Source organism: Panthera leo, chromosome C1 (genome assembly GCF_018350215.1).
Source record: "Panthera leo isolate Ple1 chromosome C1, P.leo_Ple1_pat1.1, whole genome shotgun sequence".
NCBI classification, from domain to species: domain Eukaryota; kingdom Metazoa; phylum Chordata; class Mammalia; order Carnivora; family Felidae; genus Panthera; species Panthera leo.
The window spans coordinates 117027616-117047838 of NC_056686.1; the positions used below are offsets into that span (position 1 = coordinate 117027616).

The following is a 20223-nucleotide window of genomic DNA, read 5'->3' on the forward strand; positions in this document are numbered from 1 at the left end:
TTCACCTGTTTGAAATGTACGATTCAATGATTGCAACATATTTTATGACCTGCGGTTTTATTAGTCTAATAGTATTGGTACTAATTTCCTTTTCCTTCTACCCTGGTTGTCCTAGCTGGGGGCCACAGGAGCTAGGCTCCCGCGTGCCAAGGTTTGAACACTCTTCTTAGCACAGAAGCAGGTGTGATCCTGGCTTCTCCTTCTCCTAGCCATGTGTCTTATAAGCACCCTGGCTTGCTGCCTCCTCCCTATGCTGGTAGGACCACAGCAGCTGGCCAGGCACAGTGTGAGGACTGTGGGTCACCAGGCCTGAGCAGATGGCTATACCCACACCCTGTCTGTGGTCCTGAGATGGCTCTCAGGGACTCAATGGGTTACAGGAACAGGGGTGCGCCTCTCTCCACCTCCAGCTCTCCAGCCATCGTGCCCTTACCCTGAGGTAAGCATGACATGTCCTGCCCTTTCACTGTGGCTCCTTCATGTGGTATCTGGACTGCACAGGACAGTTCTCTGGGGACCTTGAGGCAGAAGAGATGGGAGGGGGTGTCGGGGCATCAGGGCCACTGTGCTGCCCAGCACCCCTTCTGGCAGGCCTGAGCTGGGCTATTTTTATTTCAAGATGTCCTTCAGCAGCTAAGACAGTCTGTTCCTCCCTCCTCGTCTTGGGACCTGATCTCTGAGTTGACCGTGCTCACCGGTCTGGCTCTCGGATTTGTCAGCCTGTTCTTCCATACCTGTATGTGCACTGCGAGCAAGTGTTTCTGCAGGACTGTGTATGTGCATGCAGCCCACATGCAGGAGTGTGTGTGTGTGTGTGTACGTGCACGGGTGTCCCAGGACACAAAATGCATGTATCTCAATGGGCAGCAAGTACACAGGCACAAAGACCCTACTGATTTCCAGTGTGCATGCAGGCAGGTGCCCAAATACATAAGCTGGTGCGTCTGGATATATGCAAGGGTATGTGTGCAAGGTTCTGCTTAAACAAATTCTTCAGTGTTGCCAGGTGAGGAACCACAGCTGTCAAATCACGTTTCAGAAATACTGGCTGCCAAAGACCAGACACGAGACTCCGCTTCTCTGCCTTATCACATCTAATCGTGACAACTTGAGGAGGCATCATTCTTGTCTTTTACAGATGAGGAGTCCAAGGCTCAAGGAGTAGTAACGTGAAGTGGCAGAACCGGATCTGACTGGTTCTAAAGTCTTTGCCTTTTGTTAGTCCGTGTTGTCTGCCTACAATGATGGGAAACACACACACACACACACACACACACAGCACATTTTAATAGCTCAAACGCAGTGCCAGCGGGTTGCTTTTATGGTCTGCGAAGACATCTGGAGTGTAGTTTTTGCTGGGGAGGTCATTGAAGGACTGGCCTTGAGTGTAAATGCTCAACTCAGACAACCTGCCCAAAAGGGTAGGCGGGCAGCTGGACTCTAGGGTCCTGGGGCAGCAGCCTTCAGAGGCTCCCCGATGAGAATGGGCAGACTGTGTCCCTTTACCCACAGGACAGGCTGGGCCTCTGCTTTGAGGACCCCCAATCTAATGCTGAACCCTTGGCAAGAGAATGGCCCCATGTAGGAGCCAGATGGGAAGGCTCCACTTGCCCTTGCCTGCTCTCTGCCAGCCTTGGAGAGACCCTGTTGTGTCCTGTCATTCCCCTGTTACCCAGACTAAAGCAGCCTCAGGAAGGGAGGGAGAGAGGGAGGCCCTCCACCGGGAAGCCCCTTAGAAAATAAACAGCTGTGCTTTGTGCCTGTTGAACCGCAGAGACTTGTCAAGCTGCTAAACCATCTTTCTCTCTTGTTGACCATAAAATATATCAGCCCTGGAGATGGTGGGGGCTGCAAGCTGCCTTCAGGAGCCCCTTCGGAGAGGTCTCCGGTCATCCCAGCCATAAATCAGTGCGTGACGAGGCCAGCATTCAGGCCCTGGTTCCACTGGATCGTAATGGGCTACCGCAGGAGTCCCAGGCTCCAGGCAGGGGCTCTTGGCACACCACCTTCCCCACTACTCCTAATTCCCCTGGAAAAAGGGGGCTTTCTGCCCACTTGAGGTGTGGAATGGTTCCTCCCTTGGCAAAGGTAACGCAAAGCTGGGGGAGGGACTTAAGGGGCCTCATTCCCCCTCCTCTTGCTGCCTCTGTGTTCTGCTGCTGGGAGACACGGTTCTGCATCATCAGGAGGTCCTTGGGGAGCACCTCAAAGAGTCCTTGCTGTCCTGCAGCTCAGTGATGGACTTTTGGTTCCTCTAGCCACCCCCAGCCTCCTCCCTCCTCGGACATACCTCAGGGCTGCAGATCTGAGTCACTTTGGCTGAGCAGGAAGTCCACACCCATGCAAGAGGCTCAGATGGGGCTCGGGGACCTTGGAATTTGGCCTCGGCTCTGTCACCAAGCAGCTGGTGACCTTGGGCAATACCTTCACCACTCCCTGGGGCCCTGGGCTCCTTGGCTACACACCCATCAGCCTAGGGGAAAATGACCACCAGCTTTGCATTCAGGGCTCATAAAGCCCAGCTCCGTTTCTTATTCTGAGACCCTCCAGAGGGCGATCATAGTTCTACTCCCGGTGGGCCCTCCTCAGCAGAGCCAGTTTGGGTCCTCTGGGCAACAGACACTGAGACAGGGTTAGCAATGCAAGGGGCTTATGAGGGGTCAGGCCTGTGAAAGACAAAAGGCGGGGGAGCAAGATGGGGCGCCACAGACTCAGACCCACACGCAGTCGGGACTCTACGGGGAGATGCGGAGTGAAGACGGCCCCCAGAGGTATCCTGTGCCGGGCTGGAATAGCCAGGCCCTAGCCCCTCCCCGGCCCCATGCGGTCCCTGGTTCGGGTGTCCCGGAAGTGCACGGACTTGACCTGGAAGTGGAGGGGAATCCAGAAGGCGTTGCCGGTAGGCTGGAGGCTCCTGCGCTCCCACCAGTGAAGGGCGGGTTCCTTCTGGAAAGGAGAGGAAAGAAGCGTGTCCATGCCTGTCGCACCAGCCGCGAGACCCTGGGCATGCGCTTAACACCTCTGAGCTCAGCCCTCTTGTGGCCCAACTGTGAGTCCCTGGTAGCGTTGATGGAGACCCCGTTTACAAGACGGCAGTGCGGTGCCTGCTACGTGGAGGTGATGGGTCGTGGTGACTGCTGTTATAGCCATGGTTTGGGTTTTGGTTTTGGTTTTTTTAATCTAGATTGGCTGTGATTTCTCTCCAGACTGTTGAGACCTCAGTCCTGGAGAGAAGCTTTCACTCCTGCCTTCTCTCACTCTGGACCAGTGGCTGGACCCAACGGGGCTCCCGTCAGCAATCCCTACTGTAAGGGAAGCAGCAGTTTCCACACCTGGTCTCTGTCTCCGGCCTCGGGAGTCACCCTCGTGTGATGGAAAATGGCTCTAGATCTGTGGTGTTAGGAGACACGCCCCCCACCCCCGCCCACCCCCCATTCTTATGGTGACGTCCTAACGTCCACTACATCAGAATACAGCTGTCTTTAGGGAGAGGATCTTTTTAAAAAGGTAATTAAATTAAAACAACTCTTTAGGGTGGCCCTAACCCAACATGACTGGTATCTTCCAAGAAGAGGAAATTTGGACACAGACACGTACAGAGAGAAGATGGTGTGATTGCTCGCTCAGGGGAAATGCTGACATCTGTAAGCCAAGGAGAGAGGCTTGGGACAAATCCTTCCCTCACGAGGCTCTCAAAAGGAATCAACTCACCTGACACCTTGATCTCAGACTTCCAGCCTCCAGAGGTGTGGGATGATACCTTTCTGTTGTGTAAGCCACCCAATCTGTGGTGTTTTGTTATGGCCGCCCGAGGTGATGAATACACGTGGTAAAAATGCATCAATCGGAGTGTTTTCAGCTGCAAGGAAGAAGATACCTGAGACTGGCTTAATCCATAGAGAGATTTAAATTTCATACAGCAGGGAAGCGTCAGGGAGATGATTCCACAATGTTTCAAAGCTCTGCCTCTTCCCAAGTATACACTCTGCCTCCCAAGTTGGGCTTTTGTTCATTGAGCTACTTTAGATAGGTGGTCTTGGGAGGGCCTCTCCGAGGAGATGACGCTTGACCAAATCTTGCAGGTTGAGAAGATGCCAGCCCCGGGCAGAGCTCAAGGAGGACCAGCTTTCATTGTCCCGAAGCCAGCAACCATGTCCCCCTTGCGGCTGGGGCTGGGGAACTATTGGTCACTGACTTTGACTCCCAGCCCAAGGACACCTGGTGCACTGCCTGCCTTCAGGCAGTGCCAGGCGTCCATCCAGCTCATTATATTCGACTATTTTCCATTCCTGGCAACATCCGTTGAAGGATATGCAAATAAGAAAATCAACTGAATTTGTTTCACAAAGAATGACATTTAATCAGCACAATAAATCCTTACATATAGCCGTTGGCTGAGTAAGATGACAGTTAATGGAGAGAGAGAGGGGGTAGAAGGAAAAGTATGAAGGGCAGAGAAATAGAAAAGAGGAACAGAGAGACCGTGGTTGCAATAGGGCTAACGAAGAGCCAAGGTGTCCAGAGACCTGAGGTTGTTCGTTCGTTCATTCATTCGTTCACTTAACAAATATTTCTTGAGAACCGACCAGGTTATAGACACAATATGGACACTGAAAACATGGGAGTGATCAAAACAGATACTGCTCCTTGTCTCCTGGGGACTCCCAGTGCACTGGGAGGAGGAAGACAGTCACAACACAATCTCACGGACAAATACATAGTTACAGTCAACAATAACTACTATGAAGACGTCAGGAGGTGAAGAAAGCCTTCCTCATAGAACTTCAACAGGATGAAGGGGAGTTAACTAGGCAAGTTGGGATTGAGGGTTGGTGTTTCCAACACAGGGAAACATTTCTGCAAAGGCCCTGGGGGAGGAGGAAGCATGGCTCCCCCAAATCTGAAGGAAGGCCAGTGAGATTATAGCACAGAGGTGGAGCCGGAGGGTAGAAAGAGGTGTGGTTGGGGAGAAAGGCAGGGCCGGATCACACGGGGTCTGCTGGGTACGGTGAAGAGATTGAATCTGTACAGAAGTATGATATTAGAATTTAAATTTTAAGATGACTTGGGTATCCTGGTAGAGAATGGACTATAGGGATAAGGGGAATCAGGTAGGCTGGCTGAGCAGCTCTTGAGCTGGTCTAGGCAAGAGATGATGGTGGCTCAGACTAGGGAAGGATCTTGACCTCGGCACTATTGGCGTTCCAGCTTGGGTGTGGAGCCCACTATTGTGGGGACTGTCCTGGACATTGTAGGATGGTTAGCACATCCCTGGCCTCTACCCACAAGATGCTTGTAGCACCCACCACAAGTCATGGCAACAAAAAAGGTCTCCAGAATTTGCCAAAATTCTTCAAGGAACAACACCTTTGGACTAGGGGTATGATGGAGAAATGGAGAGAAATGGAAGGCTTGAGGGCAAGTTGAGGTGCAGGTGAACAGTTAGGACGTGGCAACTGAGCATGCAGGGGATGAGAGAGGAGGGTACTGAGGATGACTCCCAGGCAATGCGATGGATGTTGCTGCTCACTGACATGGAGGAAAAGGAGTCCAATGTGTAGTGGACATGGGGACCGGGGCACAACTGGGCTCTCCTGTGAACGAGCAATGAGACCTCAGGCATATTATCTTCTCGTACTTGGTCTCAGTTTTCCCACTCTCAAAGCGCGGTGTTTTCTGCTAGGTCTGGAACAGCAAACATGTCAAGTTGCTACTTGTCCTTCCTGCACCGGAGGCAGACATAACTAATCAATTGTGGTTCTCTGAGCCTGGACGCTCTGTCACACGGTGCTCCGGAAAACAAGCGGAGGCGTGGCACGAGAGAGAAGACCTGTTTGCCATTCCTGAACTTGAAACTCGTTTCAGTCCCTTCCAACTTGCCCAATGTTGACACCTTCTCGGCAAGAACCAAAGTATGCTTGAGACATTCTGAGCTACGGTGTCTGAGCAGAAGCGGGGACTCTCAGACTTTAGGCCAAATACTGATCTTACTATGTTAGTTACCCCAAGGGTAAAGCAACAAAACGGGAGTTCCCCATTTATGCCCTTTGTTGCGAAAATGCAACAAGGCTTTGGAAGTCTCCAGTGGCAGGCTCCCGGCAGGCCCTGGGGGTGACCCTGTCTCTCAGAGCTTTTGTCACTGTCTTCCTTTCCTGCTTACTGTGCCTCTGAGATGGTCTGCCTGTCTCAGTCTCCATGTGTCCCACATCCCCCTTCATCTCATTCATGTGCTCTGTGACTACCCCTCCCCCACCAGATTAGAACACACAACATGAAAGTAGATGTTTTATTGTATTTTTTAACTTTTATTCAAAAGCACTTTATGCTTTCTGCTAGTACTTTAAAAAGCAGATGCACAAAATGTGAATTTTTAAATATTTGTCTTCCTTCCAATTCTAATGATGTAGCTAACCACCATTAGAATAACCCTACAGTGCTGCTGTTGGTAGAATTGTGCCCTTGGAAGATCTGGTCAAGTCCTAACCCCTCCTCCTCCCCCCCCCTCCCCCCCGCCGCTCGATAGATGAGTGTGATTTATTTGGAAACAAGATCTTTGTAGATGTAGTCAAATTGAGATGAGGTTACACCGGATTAGTGTGGGCCCTAATCCAATCACTAGTGTCCTATGAAGGGGGAGTTTGGGACGCAGACACAGGTGGAGAACACCAGCAATGATGAAGACAGAGGTTGGAGTGATGTGTCCACAAGCCAAGGACAGTCAGCGAGTGTCAGTAACCAGCAGACTCCAGGAGAGAGGCATCCTCGGCCCCAGAAGAAGCCCCCGGTTGTTCCAAACCCCCCAGTTTGTAGTAATTTGTTACAGTAGCCCTGGGAAACGGATACAATCCCCAACCCCGATTCCCTGGAAATGAGGCTGCTCTTTATATCTGAGTTGCATGTGGATATTTTTCTCTCTGGTTCAGTGACTCTCACGGAGAAACAGGTTCTCCCACTCTCCCCTCCCTGTCCTTGGATCTGGGCTACACACCTGCTTCTCAGACTCCCGGGTTCCTGAACGAGAAGCTTGGGGAACGGTCTGGGCCTCGTGGGGCCGGCCCTATGGTAGCCAGTCTCCAGAATGGCCTCAATGAACTTGGCCTCCGGGGAGTCCTACCCTTGCCAAGGGCCCACCCCTGCACCTGGCCCACTCACTTCACTTGCCTCATCCTGATCCCAGCCCCACTGGGTCCTGTCTTTGTTTTACATGCTGATCTTTTGTTCACCATGGATGTCTTATATTAGTTTTCTTTTCACACGATATTACACTTACCTGCAGTGCCGAGTGTTCTGGCATCCCTCACGCTTTGCTCATGAACGGAGTGCCTCACTTGCCTGGCCCTGGCCTTGGCCCTGCCCCTCCCGTGCTGCAACAGTGCCGACTTATGTGATAGGTGGAATAAGTCAGAAGCATGAAGCCAGGTCATGAAAGACATTTGGGCTTTCACCTGGTCTCTTGGGTCACTCATTCTGGCGGAAGCCAGCTGCCATTCAGCGAGGACCCTAGCAGCCCTGTGGAGGGGTGGGCAAGGTGGGGACCGAGGCCTCCCGCCAACAGCCGGCACCGGTGCGCCAGGCCGGTGAGGGGCCGCCTTGGACGCAGATCCAACAGCCCCAGGTAAGCCCCGCCAACACGTTGATGACAGACGCCACACTGGAACCATCAGCAAGTTGCCACCGAATTCCTGATCCACAGAAACCGTGAGAGCTAATACATGGATATTGTTGCTCTAAGCTGTTAAGTTTTGGAGTGAGGTGTTACACAGCATTATTGACTAGTACGGTTCCCTACCTCAGTGTCCATGGCATCCTTCTCCCTCTCCCCTGCTGGCCTCGACTGGTCCTTCAGAACGTCTCACTTCCTGTGTTGCCGCTTCCGAGAAGCCTTCCTGAATGCCTCCAGCTGGGTTAAGCACCCCTTACACTCTACTCTCCAGTTGCAGTGATCTCCGTCAGTCTTAGAAAGGCCTTTGTCTCCCCCCACCTACTCTGCCCCCATTTCCATACTCTCTGCTCTCCATGGCTGGAATATTGCCCCTGTTTGCTTATTCTTTCAGACAGATCAGATGTCACCTCCTCCAGGGAGCCTTCTCTGACCCCCTGGCTAACTTGGGCATCCTCCTGTGGGCCTCCCAAGCACCCCATGCAATCTTCTTATGTTAGGGTTCCGTGATGCTGCTCTCCTGCGTGATGGCAAGTTCCGGGAAGGTGGGAACCGTGTCTTCTCGTCCAATACCGACCACAGGACGGTGAGCGAGGGGGTGGGGGGTGCTTGTTGGGGAACCACGACAAGAGGTGGTTGAGGCCTCTGCAGTAGAGATTCCCAGGCCTGGTGGGACGTCAGAACCAGCCGCTGAACTTTTCCGAGGTAGAGATTATGGTCTGGGAGGGAGACATTTGCCTCCAAGGACAGACACCACGGACGCCACCCAGATTTCAGGGTCAGTTTGGCACCACGAAAGAAAGGACAGCTACAGCAGGGTGATAAAGCAGGAGCTGCAAAGTCAGCGCCCAGAGGGGCCAGCAGGACAGCATAGTTACCGGTGTCAGGCGAGGGGGCAGGTGGGGACAATGACAAACAAGAGAGATGAGCCCCTGCCAGCTCCCAGCTCAAAGGTCACCTTCCTCAAGAAGGTGTTCGTGGACCCAGGCTGGATCAGGCCGGTCACCCTGTTAGGGGCTCTCTTAGCTCCTAGCCCTTCTCCCTCGAAGTGCTTACTATTATTGTAATTAACACATTTCTTGTATGATTTGTGTAGCAGAGTCAGCCTCCCAGACAGATGGGAGAATTTCTCAAGGGCAAGACTGTGCCTGTGTCCCCAGGACCTCACCAGGCCCGGCACTTCCAGAGCGCGCTATTTCTATTTGTTGAAGGAGTGGATAATTGGATAAATAATGTTACAACCTAACACGCAGGGTGAGGTGATGGAAGAAGGGAGGTAATGACGTGTGAAAATAAATGAGTGGTGTGTATGTTACAAAATAAGATCACCGGATGGAAGAATAAGCCAGGGAGTGAAGCGATAAGTCAATGGCATCAGCCACCTGCGTGGGAGCAGTTGCAAGGGGTTTGCATCTTTAGTTTCTGAGTCCTCGTGGGTCTGATCTGCTCGTGAGGTCCTTTCCTGTTCTTCCAGCCCCACCCTCGCAGAAGAGAGCAGAGCTTCCCTTGCAAACCCACTGGCACCAATGATGTGCCAACTCGTGTATTTAACCCTCGCTTTGCTTTCCTTGACTTACGGGCAGGGGAACAGGAGCCCAGAGGGGATGGGTCACCTGTCCCAGGGTGGGTGTGTCTGAGCATCGAGGTGCTTTCTTCTTTTCCCCAGCCCATCATCCACCACGTAGGGCCCAGGAGTCAGAGGAGCCTCCTGGTGGCCCCCCTTTTGTCCCGTAGCCCCCCCCCCCCCCCAGTAGGTACTACGTGGAAAAGACTCTTTGCTACTGGAGGACGAAGGTCAGATCAGACCCTGGCCGAGGGCCCAGCATTTCTGGCCCGGTTTCGCCCGGGGAAGCCAACTGTGCAGAAGGTCAGGATGCCGACGGGGTCAGAGTGGGAAAGTTAACATTCCCAAGGCACTCTAAGCAACAGGATTTCCTGACGTGGGACTATTACCTTTCTCACATTACGTGGCCAGATTGACTTCCTGCCATTATTAACGGTAAGAACGTGACGAAGCCATTTATTTAACAGGAACAAGGGAAGGCATTTGCTTGACTCTGGACTTTGAGGAGGGCAGTACAGCAGGGAATTAAGTCCGGTGGGAGGGCTGGGATCCTAGTGCTGGCATTACCTGCCCGTGCCATCAGTTGGAGCAAGTCACTTCACGCCTGGGGGCAGCCTCAGTTTCCTTTTCGGCGCGTGGTGAAAAATGCTGCATCGGAACTCACAGAGCTGCTGGTGGGGAAAGTGAGGACATTTATGGGGGGAAGTTGTTTTGCAGGCTGGAAAGTACCATGGGAGCTTAGATGGCCTCCAGCAGTGTGGTACCTCAAGCTGACCCCTCTCAGCTCACAAGTCCTCGCTGCTTCCAGGAAAAAGTCCCCCTCCGTGGCTGAGTCCAGGCTGACGGCCGGCTGGTGACCAGCTCGCACGTGTACCTCCTGCTGGCTCTGGTCCGGCGGGGTTCTGCCCCTTGTTCCTCTCCTCCCTTCTGCGTCTGTACTTCTTTCTGCTGGGGGTTCCTCCCTGTCCTCTGCTTGTCCCAGTGCTCTCCTCATCCACGACACCTTCTCTGGTCTGGTTGCTTCACGGCCGAGTGGCTTGTCCTCTGCGTCTTATAACCCCACGGTTCTCCACGTGTGGTCATGAGGCAGCAGCTGGGTACTTGTTAGAAATGCAGATTCTCGGGTCCCACCCCAGACGTATTAAAGCAGAAACTCGGGGGTGGGGCCCAGAAATCGCAAGCCGTCCAGGGAGTTCTGATGCACTCAAGCGGCATCAGATGGCCTGTCTCTGCATCTGGGCTGTGAGCTCCCTACTTACAGGTACTATGTCTCACTTAGTGGCTCCCCAGACCTGGCACACAGAAGCCACAGGTGACCATGACATGGCCTCAGGGAATGCCCGTGCACTGATGCGAACCAGGACTGGTGCCTCAGCAGACATGGCCTCGCCTTCCCACCACCACATGGGGGCTCCCAACATCCCCCCCTTTCCTTCCTTCCCAAGGCCCTCTCCCTAGATGCTCGCAAAAGCTCAAGGCCTCCTGTCTGGCCTTTTCCAGAAAGCCTCCTCTGAGTCCTATGATGGCTTGGTCTGCCATCTCCCTCCACGGTCACTGCCTGAAACTTCTGGACACCATCTGGGCCTCACGGCCTGATCCCACACTCAGCAAGATCGCCCTTAAACAGAGGGTCCCCGGGGCGCCTGGGTGGCTCAGTCGGTTGGGCGTCTGATTTCGGTTCAGGTCACAATCTCACGGTGCATGAGTTCGAGCCCTGCGTCGGGCTCTGTGCTGACAACTCGGAGCCTGGAGCCTGCTTCGGATTCTGTGTCTCCCTCTCTCTCTCTGTCCCTCCCCACTCATGCTTTGTCTCTGTGTCTCTCAAAAATAAAATAAACATTAAAAAAAAAAAAAAAAACAACAAAGGGCCCCTTCCGCGTGCATCCTTCATGGGAAATTTTGTGCCGCCCTGCTCTGTGTTCACAAGAGCGCTTGTGCTATGGGGTGTCGGCCTCCGCAGTCACCCAGCGGCTTCAGTGGGGGTGGTCAAGGGGTGTGGGTCTGTGAGTCTTTATGCCAACATTTATAGCAGGAGCAATTCATACCACTCTCCTGCTTTCCTGACCTGAGGATAAAGAAAAGGAAAAAGACCTGCGGTCAGCCACAGAGTTTTTCCACCCCCAGCCACTTCGAGCTTCCTGGATGTACCTGTGGAGTTTGCAGTGGTGGGTGTGCTAGAAAGGACCTGCCAGGCCACACTGGCCTCTGCCCGACTCACGGCCTCTCAGGGATTTGCTTTTATATCACGGCTCTTGCTGGTGCGGCTGCGTCCCTAAATCCTTCTTTCAAGCCTTGGACAGGAGCCACCCTCGGGCAGCTAGACTGCCCAGGTTCAAATCTTACCTGCGCTGCCTGGGATGAGTTCGTTATCCGTTCTGTGCCTCAGCGTCCCCACCTGTAAAATGGGCCCGTGTAGTAACATTTTGCTCTTAAGGTCGTGATGCAGATGAAATCAGAGAGGGCCTGCAAAGGGCACAGGGTAGAGGTCCCATAGAGGAGTCCCCAAAGTTCTCGGTTCAGGGGGTGATGGCACCTCTCTCCCCCGGATCCCGGGGAGGGAAGGAGGGAGCTGGGGGGGCAGAGGGCTGGCCCAAGGACTGCCTCCTCTGTAGGAAGCCACTACCAGGCTCTAGATCCAGCATCACACAGGACTCTGGTTGTGGACCAGACTTTCTAACCTTTTTGGCTGCAAGGAGAGAGACCCTATTTCGTGCTAAACAAAATGTTCCTCTTTTGTGCTTTCTCAGCTTCTGCCGTCTGAGAGCAAACAACTTCAGCAGCGCCTTAGAATCTATATTCCATTCATGACAGCGGCATCTGTGGACATTTGAAAAGTATTCAGACGAGTATGGGTGAGACAGATCTATTTAGTCTGCTGACAATGGATGGTTCCCTGATGGATTCTCCGGCAGAACCCCTACCCGGGTGCCTCCAGGCTGGGGACCAGTCGGGTCTCAACAAATGAAGTATGAATATAAACCTTTATTAATATAAAAGATTAATATAAATTAATATAAATATAAATATTCATGAACATAAATTAATATAAACAGACGAAGTATTAATATAAACCTCCCCTCGAGCGTGAGCTTCCTTACCACACCGTGCCAAACACGTAGTAAGATAAACCCATTTCACAGATGAGAACACAGAGGCCCTGAGAGCTCACTGCCCAAGACACAAAGCTAGGGATTAGCAGGGCATGAGTTAGGCCTGAGTGTCCCCAAAGCCCATGTTTTCCCCCAACTCCACTCTTCCTTGCGACAGCTGGGGACTATGAATCTGGTCTCCACGGCTGGGGACAGGGGACTCCTGGAGAGCCAAGCAGGATCAGCTATCAGCTACCAGTTAGCATTCCCAGAGTAGCCAGTGGGTCGGGTGCCTCTGTATTTGTTACCTCATCTACTCCCTCAAGAATTCAGTTAATCGTCCTCTGTAGGAGAAAATCAACTCTCAGAGGGGTTGAGTAACCCGCCCAAGGCCACACAGCTAGGAAGTGGCAGGGTTTGGGCCAGAATCCAGGTCTGTCTGTCCTAGGGTCTGTGTTGGCCCCTTTGTACTGTGTGAGCTACACGGGGCCTAAGATAAAAGGAGTACAAGTAGGTCTCTTGAGCCATAAGATACCCCTCATGACGTGGTGGGTATTAGCAAAATTTAAAATCCTAATGCCTCGCCCCAGAACTCGTCCACATTGGGATGAATAATCTGTCTCCACAGAGGAAAACGTCAGGGTCTCCGGGTTGAAGAAGAGTGTGGGGAGGAGACTGCTTTTCTTTCTTAATCTCAACTGAAGAGTAATTAAAAAAAATTTTTTTTAATGTTTTATTTATTTTTTGAGAGAGACAGAGACAGAATGCGAATGGGTTGGGGCAGAGAGAGAGGGAGGCACAGAATCCGAAGCAGGCTCCAGGGTCTGAGTTGTCAGCACAGAGCCTGACGTGGGGCTTGAACTCACAAGCTGTGTGATCATGACCTGAGTTGAAGTCGGACGCTCAACCGACTGAGCCACCCAGGCGCCCCTGAAGAGTAATTTTTAATGTGGTAAATATTGTAAGCTCGATCCAGTGCCCAGGTTTATTGGGCAGGAGGCTGGAATGTCCTCATCAGGCATTATCTTTTTGCAACACAAAGAAAAAGACCAAACCCAGCAAGCCTTCCTCCCAGGAGCTGAGAAGGTAATTGTCTAATGTGACTTGTAATCAGTGAAGGTCTTGTCCTGACTCCTCAGCTCTCCAGATGGCGCCTCCCGTCTCTCAGGGACAATAATCCCTGTGGAACTCTGCTTAGCACAGACGGGCCAATACACAGGTAGTGGGTTTTGTTGCCAGAGAGCATTTTGTTTTCTGTGCCACCGTTCCCAAGAAAGTGCTGGAACTAGCCTGCTTTGCATCTGTCTCTTATTCCAAATACCTCCAGAGCAACTCAGAATCCAATGCCTTGGCTTGGGGGCAAGTAAGGGGAGAATGTGGGGAGGCAGAAATCCGCCCCCCCCCCTTCCTGTTGTGTGCCTCTGAGCGAGCCGCTCAACCACTCTTAGCCTTGGCCTCCTCTTCTGGAAGATGGGGAGCGTCAGGGCTTCATGCAGGTGGCTCAGGGCTCGTGCCTCCTAACAGCGCCTGGTACATGATAGACACTCTGGTCCCTCTTCTTGAGACACTGCTGATCTGAAGGATGGCCAAGGAGAAAGATGGCATGGTGCGTGTACCCAGGTGCCCTTGGTGGTTGTGGGGCGTTGCTTTGGTCAAACCACATCCCTCCTCAAAGGTGGTCAGTGGCTTCCTGGCTTGCCTGACTGTAATCCAGATTCTTCAGCCTGGCCACTGAGACCCTCGTTTCCCAAAATGCCTTTTCAGCCAACTTTTCTATTCTCCGAAAACCACTTAATAAATATTTAAAGAAAGAGCGAATACGATGAATCTAGCATCGTGTGGCTAGAACTCTTGGCCCTGTTCCCAAGAAGCTCATAAGCTAATTGGGAACAAGACTTAAGAGGGCAGAGAGGAAGTAGCCGTTTATTTTACATGTTAATCAAGGGACCGGAGCGGATCCCAAGTTCTGGTCCTGATGCTGCCCTAAGCATCCTGAGGGCCTGCTCCACTGTGACATTTGGGGGATGCCCCTGCAGTTAAGGGGGCTCTAAGGTCCCTTCACTGAACAAGGACAGGACCTGCACTGAATACGGGTCCTCTAAGCCGTTCATCACAACACCCAGGCCAGGAGGGCGCTGGGAGCCTGACATGGAAACTCCACCACCCCAGAAACCCTGAGTGCTTTTGTCATCTTGATCCACGCCCCACCCTTTGCCAACAGGCATAGAGAACGTCAGAAATAATGTGTTGCATGGTTTTTGGTGGAAATGGTCACCCATTCACCAGCATGATGATGTAAGAAATAAGCTTTCATTGGTTTAAAGTCAAGGTGTTCAAGACTGGCAGACAGGCTGCGTCATTTAGAGACTCGTCCCACCCAGGCGGTATGAACAGGATGAGGATCCGGGGAGGTCTGGGGGCTTGGCTCGGGGCAGTTTGCTACCTGTTGGGAGGATTTTCAGGGGCCCGAGGACAAAGGATTCTGAGGACAATGGGATCCTGCCCAGGAATTGGTGATTATTGCAGGTGAACTCGTGCAGGTGGTGGGGGGAGCCCCTCAAAAGGCAGAGAGCTGAGATTCTCGATGGTACTCAAGAGCCTGCACGGACCACCGGGGCTCCTTGGGAACGAAAGCTGGTTTTCTAAATGCCTGTGTGGCAGGATTGGGACTGGGACTTATTTCCATGGCAGCCTGGTCATGAGGCTGTGGGGAGGGAGCTAGCCAGCACTGACCCCAACTTCACAAGGGCTACCCTCATCTACCCCCAAACAGCCTAAGCATGGCGCGTGACCGGGGTCATAGGTCAGTCCGTTTTCAACAGGGCCTTCTCTTACCTATCATTTGCAGGGCATTTACTGTAGGCTAGCCTAGCGTAGACTCTGTGCTTATTTTTTTGCTTTTTGTTTTGTTTTTTATTTGAGAGAGAGAGAGAGAACTTGCATGTGCAAACATGCAGGGGAGGGGCAGAAAGAGAGAGAGAGAGAGAGAGAGAGAGGGAGAGAGAGAATCTCAAGCAGGCTCGTTTACGCTCAGCGCAGAGCCTGACGCAGGGCTCGATCCCACCACCCTGGGATCATGACCTGGGCCGAAATCAAGAGTCAGATGCTTAGCCGACTGAACCACCCAGCCGCCCCTGCTTACTCTGTTTGTAGGTGGCAGATGTGAACCTTCATGACAGCTGGGCACAAGAAATGCCACGTTCGTTTCTCTAAGCACAGTTAAATCTGTTTCAAGACTCCCCACTCAAAACTGAGAGTTTTGATAGTCAGTCGTTAGTCCCTCCCTATGCCCTATTGGCCTATCGGGGGGATTTGGAGGCCCTCCAAGAAGCCACAGTTGGCGGTGCCTCTTTGCTTCATGCTGGGTGGCTGTGGCAGGCACCTTTGGGGTAAGTCTGCCGGTCTGGCTTCCCGTCCAAGTCAGCATCGCCCCTCCAGTGGAGAGCAGCTCCTTCTGGTGGCCATCCTCTGAGCTAGCCGATCGGGGGGACCTCATGAAGGCCGCTGGGCTTCCATGTTTGTGCCTGGAAGTCCCGGGTGTGAGGGCCGCCATTTTCTCAACAGGCAGAAACACTTGCATGTTTCCGCATTTTCGAGCCTCGGGTCCTCTCGCCTGCTCTGTCTTTGTCCCTCTCCTCCTTCCTCAACGGCCATCTGGACCTGGACCAATCCCTCTCACTCACTTGGCGTACCGAAACTTCTACTCCTTCTCTCTGTAGGACTCTATAATTTAATTTGCCTTGTTGGGTCCCAAACTCCCAAAGCCCTTGAACTCATAGGGCAACAGAAGCCAGAACCTGAAGGTCCGGGGCCTGGTTGCCCCAGAAAGCAATGAATTCCCTAACGGTGACTACGCTAAGACAGCAACAAAATTTCTCAGAAAATCATCCATTGCATAGGAATCCTCATGTAAGCTCCCAGCAATGCCCTGAAAAGGTGATGTTGACCATAGTCACCGCCATTTAGAAATGGGGAAACGGACTCAGAAGGACTAGTTAACCGTCGTGCGGCTCGTGAGTGGTGGGACGCTGGTTTGAGTTCCAGGATCGAAGTCCCCGCTTTTGACTCCGTTCTGTGGTGGTCCTTAAAGTAGGGCCCGACTGTCTCTGGGCCTCCGTTTCCCCACCTGCAAGGCAGCAGATCCCGCTTCCCAGCAGGCAGACTGAACGCAGCAAAGCCCAGGCCTGCGGGTCTGCACCTCCTTTGAGCTGGGCAGCCCAGGTTTTCAGGCAGAGAGTACCCGGCAGCCGTTTGAAACATTTATGCTCAGCCTCAGGCCCCCTGGTGAACAAGGAAGTGACCCTGATCTGGGGGCGTCTCATCTTGGGGCTTGGCAGTCATAAATGAGCCACCAGCTCTCAAGCTCCTGGTCTCACAGGTGAATAACCCGAATAACTACCTCTGGGATATCAAAGCCGGCAAACGATCCTAGAAACGGCTCCTGACAGCGGACTTGCATAAGAGTATCTCCTGGGCGGGCACATCCCCCAGATCCCACTTGCCTTTGAGGGTATCCTTGAATGGCCGTATGTCATTTTTAGTAGATTCTGCCTCCCTCACAGCGAGGGATCTTCGAAGAGGGGACGCCTTGGGCCCCACCTGGTCTGTGTTCTGTGAGGAGGGGACAGGGAGGGAAGATTTCTCCCACCCCCAGCATACCTGGCTTGTTTCATCTAATCTCCAGCCTGTTTTTTCTGCTGTCCGTCCGAAGACGGTTTAATCTCAGAGCTAAAACCACCAAAAGCAACTGTTTCTTTCCTCCTGTGACTGCTAGGCGGGTAACAGCACCGTGCAAATTCGTTTGGCCCCAGGGCCGGAAAGCATCAAAGGCATTTGGAGAGCGCATGAGTCAATTTCCATGAAGCCTTTGGACAGTGATGTAACCACCACTTGTCAGTCTCCCCAGCGCAGCAGCCCTGATCCCCCAGAGCGGACATCTGGAGCAGAGACTGACAAGTGGATTCCAGAGCCCAGCCCTGCTCCCGCCCGCTCCAGCCCAGCACGGCCGCTGCCGCCAACAAGGACACACAGTGTCTTTCTACACATTCCCACGTACGCACACCCTCCTCGCCCCCCTCTGAGCTCCAGCCTGCGTTTCCGGCAGTGTGAATTCTGACAGCTCGGGCGGGTGTCGGCCTCACTGGTACATTCCTCGCTACACCACGCTGCCTAAAGCACCTCGCTGTTCCGGAGCCTTCCTGCCGAGCTCCCCACCCCCATCTCTCCTGCTGAAGGTGCGAGGAACCTCGTGGTGGCTGCATCTTTGTCCCAGCGAGGCCTTGCAAAATGTCACACAACCCCCCCCCCCCCCCCCACTTGCCTATAATTTGCTGTGCTGGACTTCTGAACACATTTATTTGGTGCGGTATCTACACCCCACCAAACATCTGGAGGGAAACTCGGGGAAAACCCAGGAATTTAAATGTTTATTCTGTACTGTAATTTCAAAAACCAAATCAGGGAAACTTCACATCTTTAGCCAACTGCTTGGCGGTGTATAGACCTAAGCCAAGATGTAATCTGATAAAGGTTGTCTGCCCTTGCCCTCTCCGGGTCTCTTCATATGTGATCACCACCATATAAGGGCCACGAGTTTGTGAATCTCCTAAAGCTTTTCGAGATGACGTCAACCATAAAGCAAAAAGACCCACCCACTCCATAATTAGTTGGCGGTCACTCTTCTGCCAAGTTGCCACTCCCTTTTGTCTGCTAAAGGGAAAACCAATCAAAATTAATGGAAAACTGAAGGATTCGACCATTGTAAAGATGAAATTTTAATATCTTCAGGAATTAGTTACTTGGATTCAATACTTTAAAAGACATAATTCCCAGCAAGTGACATCTTCTTTCTTCCTTCCACAATTTTTTTTTTTACTTAAGTTCTAATGTCAGACACTAAAAGTAGGTTCTAGAATACAGTATAACACTTAACTCTCCCCTAAAGAACTTGGGATCAAGTGGGATTGGCCCCCGTTTAACAGATCATCACATCCAAGCGTGAAAAGCCCAAGGAGATAAAAGGGCAGGAAGACACTGGGGGAGCCGATCCAGACCTGAGACAGAGGAATGGTTTGTGAATAATGCCATTCCTGTTCAAGAGTCCCAGTGCTGGTGATACTGAGGGTTTCAAGATGTCAGCCTCCCTCCTGACCAGTCCTGCTGGTTTCTCACTGCTCACTAGCCAACATGAAGCCCCATCCCCAATCAGTCCTTCTCTGCTTTCCCTGAACTCTGCCAGGAGAATTCCCAGTTTGCATCCTTGGTGAAGCCCCCCCCTCCCCCACCCCTTGCCTGCCGCTACCAAGATGCCCTCTGTCCATCTACCCACCTGCATAAACACTGCCTGTCTTTCGTGCAGGTCCTGCCTCAAGGTGTATCAGCGGTGTGGTCACACGAATGTCCCCTTCCAGAAGGGCCCCGTTCTTGGTTTGATGCTCTGGTGCCGCCATCTTGAAATTCTTAATAATTTTATCTTTGCTCTTGTGCATTGCAGGTGAGGTCCAATGGGATGATGGAGCACGGTTGTGAGCGGAGGAGACAAGCACAATCCGGCTGCATGTGTTTGCGATGCCCTATGAGCACGGGATTCCGTGGGCCCACAATTCGTGGGAGCTCAGTGTCTCTCAGCACAAGCACAAGATAAGTGTATTACAGGCGCGGACAGCCCTGAAAGGTCACGCTTTCCGTTTGAAACAGAACTCGCTTCCAATGCAGAAAGAAGGCCCTGGTTCCTGTAGGAACCAGGAACAACTGAGGGCCCTCCCTGCCACATGCCGTCTTACATGTTACTGTCCTGTACCAGCCGACCACTGACGCTGGCAATGAGGCCCAAAGAAAAGGGAAAGATGAGGCAGCCCACGGTTTCTTTTCCTTCCGGGCTCGCTTTTCTCAGCAGGAAGCTGAAGGTAGAGCATGTTGATGGGATATGTGCATGACAAGAAGCGAAGTAAAAACAGTTTCCGCTGTCCTGGCAAGAACGAAATACACATGCATATACTGGCTATGAAATACAATCTGTGTAATTCAGCGATTCTTTATATGAGTTAATGTTCTTATATTTACATGAAAACTGGCATTGCACAGCATAAAGATAAACAGCATAATGTATGCAAATAATTTAAAAGTTTTATTTTATTTACTTAGAGTGACATTAAATAGCAAGCAATCACTATGGCAAGTTGAAACAGACAGAAACCACAGGAGGGAAAAAGTTTGCATTTTGGGGTTTTTAGTGACACAATTTCCTGCCTTTTTAAGCAGGGGACCCCCATTTTCACTTTGCATTGGGCCCTGTACCTGTGCAGCCCGGCTTGCCTTCAGGGCATGTCCAGGTGATCCCCTCCGGAACCTCTCCAGCCTGCAGCCACTGCCCCACCCCCAAACACCGAGAACTTTCCTGCAATGGCCACTGCCACCCATTCATTCAGTGAGACATCCTTGTCCTCCCCTCCTTCGTCTTTTTCTAATGACATTGCTCTACCTCACAGGACTGTCAGAAGGCACAAGGGGATTCTGTGACTGGAAAGCTCTGGAAGATCTTTGTTGTAGTTAATTTGCATTGTACACAGTAGGCACTCAATAAATGCTCGTGGCAGGCCATTGATTGAACTGTAAGGTCCCTGAGTCTGGGGACCAGGTCTTACACCTCTGAGAGTTTAAAAAAAATTTTTTTTTATGTTTATTTATTTTTTTTAATTTTTAAAAAAATTTTTTTTTAACGTTTATTTATTTTTGAGACAGAGAGAGACAGAGCATGAATGGGGGAAGGTCAGAGAGAGGGAGACACAGGATCTGAAACAGGCTCCAGGCTCTGAGCTGTCAGCACAGAGCCCGACGCAGGGCTCGAACCCACGGAACTGTGAGATCACGACGTGAGCCGAAGTCAGCCGCCCAACCAACTGAGCCACCCA

At 52.1% G+C, this 20223-nt stretch overlaps 1 long non-coding RNA gene across 2 annotated transcripts; it reads left to right on the plus strand.

Annotated features, from left to right (window-relative positions):
• The first annotated feature begins 2872 nt into the window (after positions 1–2872).
• On the plus strand, positions 2873–19819 carry LOC122228819. Of its 2 annotated transcripts, none has more exons than XR_006206763.1 (3): positions 2873–3117; positions 11972–12190; positions 18807–19819. It is a non-coding gene; the product is annotated as an uncharacterized LOC122228819 (long non-coding RNA). The 2 variants fall into 2 exon arrangements; XR_006206762.1 differs by having other exon boundaries at positions 2879–3049.
• The last annotated feature ends 404 nt before the right edge of the window (positions 19820–20223 follow it).